This window comes from Rutidosis leptorrhynchoides, chromosome 2 (assembly GCF_046630445.1).
Source record: "Rutidosis leptorrhynchoides isolate AG116_Rl617_1_P2 chromosome 2, CSIRO_AGI_Rlap_v1, whole genome shotgun sequence".
Classification (NCBI taxonomy): domain Eukaryota; kingdom Viridiplantae; phylum Streptophyta; class Magnoliopsida; order Asterales; family Asteraceae; genus Rutidosis; species Rutidosis leptorrhynchoides.
In genome coordinates, this window is record NC_092334.1 from 130056908 (window position 1) to 130068706 (window position 11799).

Consider the following 11799-nt stretch of genomic DNA (forward strand, 5'->3'; position numbering starts at 1 on the left):
GAAAACATGGAATTGTGAAACTTCCTGGATCAGATAATTTTTCTGGTATCTTATTCAACAGCACTGCTGAACAATTAGCATTCATAGTAACAGCCGAGAGTTCTTCCATTTTCTTTCTATTCGAGATTAGATCTTTCTGAAATTTAGCATATCTAGGCATTCCTGAAATCACATCAATGAAAGGAAGATTTACATTTATCTGTTTAATCATATCCAAGAATTTGGATTGCTCGGCTTCAAGTTTATCTTTCTTCATTTTACTCGGGTAAGGAAGTGGTGGTTGGTATGGTTTAACATAAGGTTTAGCTTTAACTGTGTTATCTTCATTAACCTTTTCAACTACCGGTTCTTTTTCCTTATCTTGTTCAGGTTGTGGTTCTTGTGGAGTAGGAATAGCTTCATCAGAAGTTACAGGTATTTCAGGTGGTTTAAGTGTAATACCACTTCTTGTGGTAATGGCTTTAGCTGTTTCATTCCGGGGGTTAGCATTTGTATCACTAGGTAGACTTCCCGGTTTTCTTTCACCTATTAACCTTGCTAGGTTACTTACTTCTTGTTCCAAATTTTGAATAGAAGCTTGTTGATTTCTAAATGCTTGAGCATTTTGTTCATTAGTTTTTTTCTGAGATGTGAAAAACTGCGTTTGAGTTTCAACTAGCTTCGTCATCATATCTTCTAAATTTGGCTTTTTATCATCGGGTTGTGGTGGTTTGTTTTGAAAATTAGGTCTTTGCTGGTTGTAAGTATTGTTGGATACTTATTGATTACTAGGACCTTGTTGGTTGTTATATGGAACATTTCGGTTATAATTCTAGTTTTGATTGTAAATTGGTCTTGGTGGTTGATAATTATTCTGATAATTATTTCCAGGCCTTTGGTTTATGTATGAAATATTCTCTCTTTGTTCCATTGTTAGCTCAATACTAAGACAATCTTTTGTCAAATGTGGTCCTCCACACTGCTCACAACTAATTCGTATTGAGTGAATATCTTTAGTCATCTTTTCCATTTGTCTCTCGACAGCGTCTATCTTTGCGGAAATGGAATCTAAGTCATGGCTAGAATCGGCTCTAGCTGCTTTAGATGATCTAACGATATCTTTTTCTTGGTACCACTCATGTGAGTGGGAAGCAGTGTTATCAATAATTTTATAAGCATCAGTTTCTGTTTTCTTCATAATAGAACCAACAGCTGCTATATCGATGTCTTTCCTTGTAGTGATGTCGCATCCTTGGTAGAATATTTGTACTATTTGACAAGTGTCTAAACCATGTTGTGGACATCCTCTTAATAACTTTTCAAATCTAGTCCACGCCTCATATAGAGTTTCATTTGGTTTCTGTGTGAACGTAACAATTTCTCCTTGAAGTCTTATGGCTTTAGATGCCGGAAAGAATTATTTAAGAAAATTTTCAACTAAAACATCCCATGTATCTATCGCCCCTTCAGGTAACGATTCCAACTAATCTTTGGCTTCTCCCTTTAAAGTCCAGGGAAATAACATGAGATATATCTGTTCATCCTCCACTTCTCGGATTTTAAATAGTGTGCAGATCCTATTAAAGGTACGAAGATGTTCATTTGGATATTTCTTCGGCGCACCACTAAATTGGCATTGATTAGTTACCATGTGTAGAATTTGTCCTTTGATTTCATAATCTAGAGCATTAATGTCTGGATGAGTAATTGCGTGACCTTGGCCAGTGCGTTTAGCTCTCATTCGGTCTTCCATACTTAAAGGTTCCAGATTCTTCATAATTGAATTTGTTGAATCTGAATCACTAGAGGATTCTGATTTAATGGTTCGTTCCTCAACAATCTCTGTTTGAATGATTGGTGGTTCCAGAGGAAAAATTAATGGTTCAGGATCTATGAATCGTCCCTGAATATTCTCCGGATTCTCAATTGTGAGGTCGGGTTCAAAAAATGGATTATCGGAAATTTGAATTGGAGTACTTGGTCGACTGGATGATGATTCTAAAGGAAAATCAACGGCGACAATATTTGCTAGATGTCTTGATCTGGTTACAGGTGGTGAACGTACAAAAGGTGGTGAACGTCTTGCTCGGTGCATTCACTGAATATCCTATTAGTTTTTAAAAGGAAAGAAAAATTATATAAGTTATCCAATTAATAGACTTTTCTGATTTTGCTCACGTTTCGAATAGCCAAAAGATGCAGCAGAGGGGCAGGATTCGTTTGGTCTCAATATAATTGAGTATTGTTTGGCTCCAATAACCCGGTCCACGTACAAATCCAACTATTACTATGAACCAGAAAATTTTGATGTCTATCAATTTAACCACTTAAAATAAATTTTCGTAATTTTAAGAAGTTTAGAGAAGAAATAGAATAAAAATCTATGTCCTAAAAACTAGAATGGCGAGAAATAAGAAAGAAAAAGAGCGCGTCGGAAAAGGTCGAAAAAGAAAAGGGTTGAAAAATAAAAGGTTTTGAAAAAGAAAAAAAAATGACTATAAAACTTTAAAACACTCGACTAACCCAACCTTATTACTATCACTAACTTAAAATTAAAATTGCAAATTGAGATTACTAATTGGAGTGATAATTGATACATAGGTAAAAGACGTCGAAAAATAAAAATAAGAAAGTAGTGCGTTAAAACTTAAAAAAAAAAACTAAAAACTAAGAATTAAAAGTTGCGTCTAAAAATATTAAAGCTTAAAAGAAAAATTATATCCCAAATGGCAATAACTTAAAAAGGTACTAAAACTTAAAAAGGCGTCGCAAAATTCTAAAGCACCTAGATCTTAGTCTAATGAAAAAGCACTTAAGGGATTTTACGGCAAATCCTAAAAATCTAGAAATAAAAATAACTATGGTAAAAACTATGGATTAAAACTAAATATGAGCGGAAAATACAAAAAATTACGCTAAAACAATTAAAAAGGGACAAAATATAAAAATATACTAAAAGTTGTAAAAAGTACAATTTTTATAAAAATATTATTTTTATATTATTTATTTATTAAAACTATTAATTTTACAATTTAATTAAACTAATTAAACTAAATATATAAAACAATTAAAACTAAACTAAATTAATTAATTAACAAAACCTAATTACGGTTTTTAAATAAATAATAATAATAATTACACGTAATTAATGCAGAATTAGGGCTTCTGCTCGTGTCAGGGTGGCTCCGCGAGTTGCGGTGCCACGTACCAGAAAACCCCGCGAGTCGCGGAGGTTAAAATTTTAAATGCACAAATATCGTTTGACAGGTTCTGTAGTTTTTTTTTAAATTATATTTTATATATTTTTCTGTTTTTAATAATTATATAAAATATAATAAATAAAAACTTATATTTTAAAAACTAAAATAAAAAATAGAAATACTTTATAATTTTATAAATAAAAATCTTAAAAATAGATTTATATATATATATATATATTTTTTTTTTCTTTTTTGGTTTTTAAATTTTTATATTTTTTTAATATTTAAAATGTATTTTTACAAAAACTAAATAAAACTTAATAAAAATTCTCTTTTTTTTATTTATGTGTGTGGCGTTTCGCTTCGTCATTCCCCAGCAGCGGCGCCAAAAATACTTGATGTTATGCGAGGTGTATATGATATAGCTTTATTTTTACAACTAAATACTATTAAATACGATACAATTTTACACAAGATATTTATTTATTTATAGAATGGATATACTTAAACCTTGCTACAACACTTATAGGCAGTGTACCTAATCGTACAGTAGTGTAGTTTTTAGTAAGTCCGGTTCGTTCCACAGGGAATCTTTTAAACAAAGCTTAACGCTATATTAGTTTTAATTTATAAAAATACAAATATATATAAGTAATATTATTATTATAAAGGGGGGTTTTTACCGTTTAATGACCGGTTTGTCGATTTTAAAAACTTTAGTCGCAGTTAAAACCTAATGTAAAATATTAAAAATAAATATAACTTAATTTAAAGCGTAAAGTAAATAACGATATTGAAATTGCGATAAATAAAAGTGCGATAAAATAAAATTGCGATAATTAAAAAGTACGATAATTAAAAGTGCAATTAAATACAATAACAATAAATAAAGGAAATTAAATATGAAATAAAATAATTATGCTTATTTAAACTTTCGTAATCATGATGTTTGACGTGTTGATTTTAGTTTTATGCCCATGGGTTAATTGTCCTTTGTCCTGAATTATTCAATATGTCCGTCTGGTTTTTGTCCATAACAGTCCATCAGTCATAAATATAAAGTGCGAGTGTCCTCGTCAAATTATCCTTATACCCGAAGTCAAATATTCCAACTAATTGGGGACTTAAACTGTAACAAGGTTTTAATACTTTGTTATCAATTATGCCAAGTGTCCTTGTACATAATTTCACCCCTGTTTTAATAATTCTAGTGGCTATTAATCCATTCCCGTATCTGGTTAAATGAACGATTATTCGTACATATAAATACCCCGCCCATCGTGTCCGATCGAGTGTATATGGTTATTTATAGGGACGTCCAATTGTAAATCTTTATATTAAACTTAACAAACTATCATTTAGTTAAACAAATATAAAGCCCATTAATAGCCCATAGTCTAATTTCCACAAGTGTCGTTCTTTTGTCCAAACCCCAATTATGGTACAAAGCCCATTACTCAATTTTAATAATTAGCCCAACATCATGATTACTTCGGTATTAAATAAGCATAATAATAACTTAGCTACGAGACATTAAATTAAAAAGGTTGAACATAACTTACAATGATTAAAAATAGCGTAGCGTTACACGGACAGAATTTCGACTTACACCCTTACAACATTCGCTAACATACCCTTATTATTAGAAATTAAAATTAAAATATAAATTTATATACATATATATATATATATACACGTTTATAGAGAGATTGATAAAAGGATATATAAAACGATCAAAATGCGTTAGCTTTAATAGGCATTTTTGTCCAGGGTATCTCCGCGAGTCGCGGTCCCTTTGCACTACAAACTCCGCAAGTCGCGGAGTTCGTAAACCCAGCTCACACAAGTTTGGATCCTAGTCTGCCGACGATTTTAATATATAAATATAATATATATATATAATTTATATAATTAATTATATATTATATTATATTTATATACATAGTTAACTTGTAATTTTTAGTCCGTTGCGTCGAGCGTTGAGAGTTGACTCTGGTCCCGGTTCTGGATTTTCGAACGTCCTTGCGTACAATTTAATATCTTATACTTTGCGTTTTGAATCTTGTACTCTTGTAATTCTGAGACGTTTCTTATCAATAATTGGAACCTCTTTGATTGTATTTTGTACTTTTGAGCTTTTTGGTCGTTTGCGTCTTCAATTCGTCGAATCTATCTTTTGTCTTCACCTTTTATCATTTAAACGAATATCACTTGTAAATAGAACAATTGCAACTAAAAGCTTGTATTTCTTGAGGAATAATGCTATGAAATATATGTTCGTTTTTAGCATTATTAACTAGTTACATAACAAAGTTTAAAGTACAAATGAAACATATGCGACACAATTTGAAAGTAGTCAAAAGACGCTCCACGTATGCATGTATACTCGACATCCAAGCAAGTATCAAAAGTAATGAGCGGAAGCATTTATCACAAAACGTTCAAGGACCTGAGAAAAACATAGAAATCTGTCAACAAAAATGTTGGTGAAATCATAGGTTTAAGTAAGTAAGTACAAGTGAACCACAAGATTTGTAACATTGATATAATAGTAATACATTCCAAAAGTTTGTTTCACGAGCACCCAATTATCAATGCTTAACATTCCTTCCATAGAACCCCATCACAATAGTGTTAAAACATACACTGTTTTTCGAAAATATATTTTATTCGTAAATGGTAGCGAACCGTTTGAATGAGGGTTTGTCAAACCCATATGGCCATATAACATAAGTTCTCGCTTACACCCTGCAAGTGTAACTAATGATAATCGAATTGAGGATTTTTGTTTAAACTCGTATGTAGAATGTTTGTTTTCCTGTACTTGTGTTCACTTAGTAAAAAGAAGAATTTATGTTTTCTCATCCCAAATGTAAGTTCAAAAGAGTAAAAGTGGGACTATGATCTCACCTTGAGTGCACGTATGTAAAAGTACTTCAACAAGTAAACGTATGCAAGAACGAATGCTAGTCTTGACCTATTGTATCAATAACGGTAAACACGATAGGTCAAAGTGTTCAGTTAGTCCTATGGCTCGTTACGACTCGATCATTATAACATGTGAATCAAATTATCAAGTTTCATGCAAGGTACAAGTATAAAAGCATGTTAGAACAAGTTACATGTGAATCGGAGGTGCGTAGCATATCAAACATTTTTCGAATTTTGACCATGTAGGTCAGAATCAAACTACGCCTATTGTCGCGCCGAGGCGAATAACGGGTGCTGGTACCTGGTCAGTCTCAATTGTCTAAGTCCCAAACCAAAATTCAAACAAACATAAAACACAAACCGTAAACACTTAGAACTCGTTTCTTATATCGTTATAAAGGTAATTTGACGAAGAACACAACTAAATACATTTCACCAACCAAAAACATCATTTGCAATAACCGACTTTCCAACATTTAATGCTCAATTAATGCTCAAGTTCATCAATGCACGTTTTTGATTCGAGAATTAAATGCATCCATATAATGCGCCGTTTCGTAGGTAATCAAGCATACAATACAACTAACTACTTACTAATAACAATTCATGGCATTCAATACATTAAATGTTCACAATTAATTCTATCAAACCCTAACCAATAACATCAAAATCACTAATCATGTTTATGAAGTTTTCTAAAACAACCTACACATCAAATTGAAGCTAGTGATGTTAAGAACACATTTAATACATGCATTTATAACATTTAACAACATTTAAGCAATTAAATCACCAATCAAACACACCAAACTTTCAAGTTTAAGCTAGTTATCAAAAATAACAAGATCGAACATATAAATCATATATTCATGTTAGACTTGAGCCATAGACACTAATTAACAACTTTATAAGTTAAAAACATCAAGAACACAAAATCTAGTGATTTTAGAAAGTTACCCAAATGTAATGAAATCGGTATGGAATCGAAGAGGAAGTTACAAGGATTCCAAATATGTAATTTGTTTTGATTGAAGCTTGCTCGATTGGAATTAGATGATGATTCTTGTAATGGAGATTTGAAAGAAAATAAGGAAGTAATGAAAGAAAAGAGAAATGAAATGAAAAAGATGGGAGGTGGGGTTGACTAGTCAAAAGCTAGTCACCTCCTTGGCACTTTGGCGAAACTAGTCCCTCGAGTTTGGTTGCGGGTGCGTGAATTACCTAAACGAGATATTTTAAAACGCGTATTAACGAGGGATGTCATAAACATATAACAGAATTTAAATCATTAAACGGAAAAGTAAACGGAAAAAGGCGGGATGTTACAACTAATTTGTATTATTTATGATAATAATAATAATAATAATAATAATAACAATTTTTAATGATAATGGTAATAATACTTATAGAAATAATAATAATCACAACGATAACTAAAATTAAAATTATTAATTCAAATTATAATAATAAGGTTATTAGTAATAATAATAATAATAATATTTATAATATAACAAATTAAATGTATCTTATTTCATATATTTATCTTATATAATAGTATAAATCAAAACATTTTATAACAAAGTTAATATTTATCACATTGTAAAATATGTATATATTTTCATTTAGAAGTATAAATTTATACATATTATATGTGATTTAAATAATTAATATAATATTTAGTTTTTCAAATACTAATTATATTTCAAAGTATAATTTAAAATTGTTTACATAATGGAAATTATTATATCATATAACGTTTTCATTTTAAAACTTAACTAGGTATAGTTTATTTATGTACTAAGGTTTATTTTAACTTATTAAACGTACTACTTATCATATTTACATATCAATTGAATCACTAAGCGAGTGTTACTATCGTTTACTTAGCTAATTTGAAATCATATATATTTAATATACATAACCACGTTTTAAATACACGTTGCAATTTATTTATATAGTTAATTCTAACAATTAACATTCCGACTTGTTGTATATATTCAAATTCATTCTTTAAAAGGTTTCATCTATATCATATAACTTTTTCAATATTATAAAAACTAAATAATTTTCTTATCAAAAGACACTAGTAAATTATTATAAAGCATGTATTGAAAATCAAACAGGAATCTCCATTAACTTTTGTCTAGTTATCGTTAATTGACACTTTTGTTCTTACTTGTAGATCACTTTACCATTTATTCCGAATATTGTTAAAAAGAAACGATTTCTCAAATCACAGTGGACCTCACAACAGATACTCGTAATCATATCATAATGTATATGATAATTCAATCATTTGATATTATCTTATAATTTCATCGATAATATATTAAACATATATCGAAACAAATATGTTCATGTAAAGTATTATACATCTAATACCTTGTTAACGCTTTCAATTAATATAACTTTATATTATATAAACATATCTATATACACATAAATGTTCATGAATCGTCGAGAACAGTCAAAGGGTAAATGAATGTATGAACACAGTTTAAGATTTTTGAAATTTAACTTAACAAACTTTGCTTATCGTGTCGGAACAATATATAAATAAAGTTTAAATTTGGTCGGAAATTTCCGGGTCATCACATGCTGATGGTGCTTACAGTGCTTATGGTGTCGGTGATGTTGGTGGTACTAATGGTACTGATGGTTATACTGCTGGTGCTGCTGATGCTTGTAGATATTGCACCATGTTCTCCAGAGCCACCACTCGAGCGCGAAGCTCGTTGACTTCTTCTACTATTCCGGGATGATTGGCGGTTAGAACAAGGGGATGAATAAGATCTAAAATCTTCGATATTATATAATCGTGACGGGATACCCTGGAAAGAAGAGAGAAAATGGTGTTTCGGACTGGTTCGCCGGTAAGTGCTTCAGGTTCTTCACCAAGCGGTGAATTCGGTTGGTGGAAGGGATCTCCTTCTTCTCGCCTCCATTGATTGAGTCGGCTACGAACCCATCCCCAATTTATCCAGAATAGATGATGGCTGATTGGTTCGTTTATTCCAGTTACACTGTCATTGGAGCTCAAGGAGTTCGAGGAATCCATATTATGTGTTTGGAATAGGGTTTGATATGAAATGAGTGTTGGATGCTGAATGATATATTCGTCTCCTTGAATACGTATATATAGCAAAAAGATTTTCATAATTTACGGAAGAAATTTAGGAATAGTGTTAGACAAAGTCTATTGGAATAGATATGATAAGATATGATGTGTCCTCCATTTATGTAATAATGGCGGTATGACGTGTTGAGATTATAAATAATAATTATGTAATCTGATAATCTTTCGATTAAAGACTTTCAATTCGTAATGGCCTATTCAGGTCTAGGGGCTTGAGCTATAGGATCCTTTAAATCGGTAATCCAAACCCTTCCATTCTAGAGTTTCGTAGACGCCACTCGTCAAGAAAATTCAATGATCAAAAATAACGAGAAAGCAAGATTTTGAAAGTAATGAATATGAATAGTAGAGATTTCAAAAATCATGGATAACATTTCATGTAAAACATATGTAATACACAAAACCATGATAGATGACAAAGGAATGTCGAGAATGGTGTCGCATTTAAATGTGGTGGCGAAATTGGATAGTACTTAGAAGAGTGAGCAGAATTCTTAGATTGGCTTGGCATTCTAAGGAATATTAAAAAATTTAATAAGCATAGTTTCTAAGGTATAGTGTAGCATTTAACAATTAAAGGCAACAATTAAAGACACTATGGTCAAGGAAAGTTGTAGTCCTACATTGCTAAGGTACCTAATTGTATAAGGCACACATAAAATGCAATCCTGGTTCTCTACAACAGTCTGCTCTGATACCAATCTGTCACACCCCCAAATAGGGCATGGGGTATTTGTGACTAATTATATCAAATCACAGTTGTATAAACGAGAAGGACTCTATATGAGACATTTTATTGAGTTTTGCAGCGGAAGATAAATAGATTACATTGTATTTAGAACATTTAATGTCTTTAATTGATATGATATGTAATGAAGACTCCAAGCATAGCAAGCAATCATCATCAAAGCAGCAGATATACAGCGGAAGCAATATTTAATTACTTGAGAATAAACATGCTTTAAAAAGTCAATACGAGGTTGAGTGAGTTCATAGGTTTATCATAAATCAATAGTTCAGTATAGCATTAGACCACGAGATTTAAGTTTAAAGTTGATTGATACCAAATATATCAATCGAAAGAGTTGTTGTTTGTAATATAGCGACTAAACAAAAGTTACCATGTGACACCTTGTACTGTTAGTGTCGTTGAATCATTATTATGTAGCCAAATACCATCAGTCAAATAGTTAGAGACGTCACTCGCAGTAGCGCTACTCACAATAACTAAGCTTGCATCTTATACCTCAGCAATTAATGATATTACGGCAGGGATTTATCATGACAAAGCACGTATATAGCATAAAAGTTTGAGTACTTGTGTCTAACGTGTAAAACAGTTATAAAAGTTGCACATGTATTCTCAGCCCAAAAATATATATAAAAAGGGAGCTATGAAAACTCACGATACGATACGATAGTTTGTAGTAAATATGCATATGACGGCACCGAACAAATGTAGAGTTGACCTCGGATTCACGAACCTATATCAATTATATATATTAAAACATATAATCGTAATCAAACAAGTTTATATATTTATATTATTAATATACTTATTATATTAATAATTTATTAACTATATTCATTTGTATATTTTTAATACTTAAAATTTATATGTATATATATATGTATGTATGTATGTATATATCAGATTTAAAGTATATGTTAAGTCATTAAATATCCTATTTTGATGTTTAGAAGCATCATCTCATGTATTAAAACTTAATATATATTTATTTTCAATATTTAAAATAAGTACTTAATATTAATTTAAAAAGGTAGATTATCAATGTTAATATATTAAATTAAAATATTTTTGTGTTAGTAATAATAATCATAAAATAATGATATTAGTATTAATATTAATAGTTGTAATAATATTTGTAGTGATAATATAAAAATTCTAATAATAAAATTGATAGTTTTTAATGATAAAAAAATAACAATTTTAGTAAGAATGATAATAATCATAATAATACTAATAATGATAATGATACTTGTAAATATTAGGAGTAATACCAATTATCATAATAATAACAATAACTAATAATAATAATAATAATAATAATAATAATAATAATAATAATAATAATAATGATGATGATGATGATGATGATGATGATGATGATGATGATGATAATAATATTGGTTATGTTAATGATAATAATAATAATAACACTAATAATTATAATACTAGTAATATAATAACTAATAACAATAATGAAAAGAAAAATAGGCTACCTTTAATGTAATAGGCTTTTAAAAAAAATTAAACGCCCACGCCCGGGCTCGAACCCGAGACCTCTCGTTCCTCTACACATACCCCAAACCATTACTCTGATTTGCATCTTTCTATTTTTATAACAGACTTTAATATATATAACCCGTATTATATTTTCATCTTCTTCATTAATTCGAACGAACCAAGAAATTAATCCATTAATCAAAACATGATTACAGAATTGGTTTTTGGATATTTAACAACAAAAATCAATTAGTGATGACTGAGATTAACAGAAAAATTAAACAACAACAACAGTTACAGTTTCG

General features: G+C 30.0%; 1 non-coding gene across 1 annotated transcript; it reads left to right on the forward strand.

The window, feature by feature from the left end:
* The first annotated feature begins 1265 nt into the window (after positions 1 to 1265).
* On the forward strand, positions 1266 to 1372 carry LOC139895337 (small nucleolar RNA R71). The gene has a single exon (XR_011775793.1). It is a non-coding gene; the product is annotated as a small nucleolar RNA R71 (small nucleolar RNA).
* Positions 1373 to 11799: the final 10427 nt, after the last annotated feature.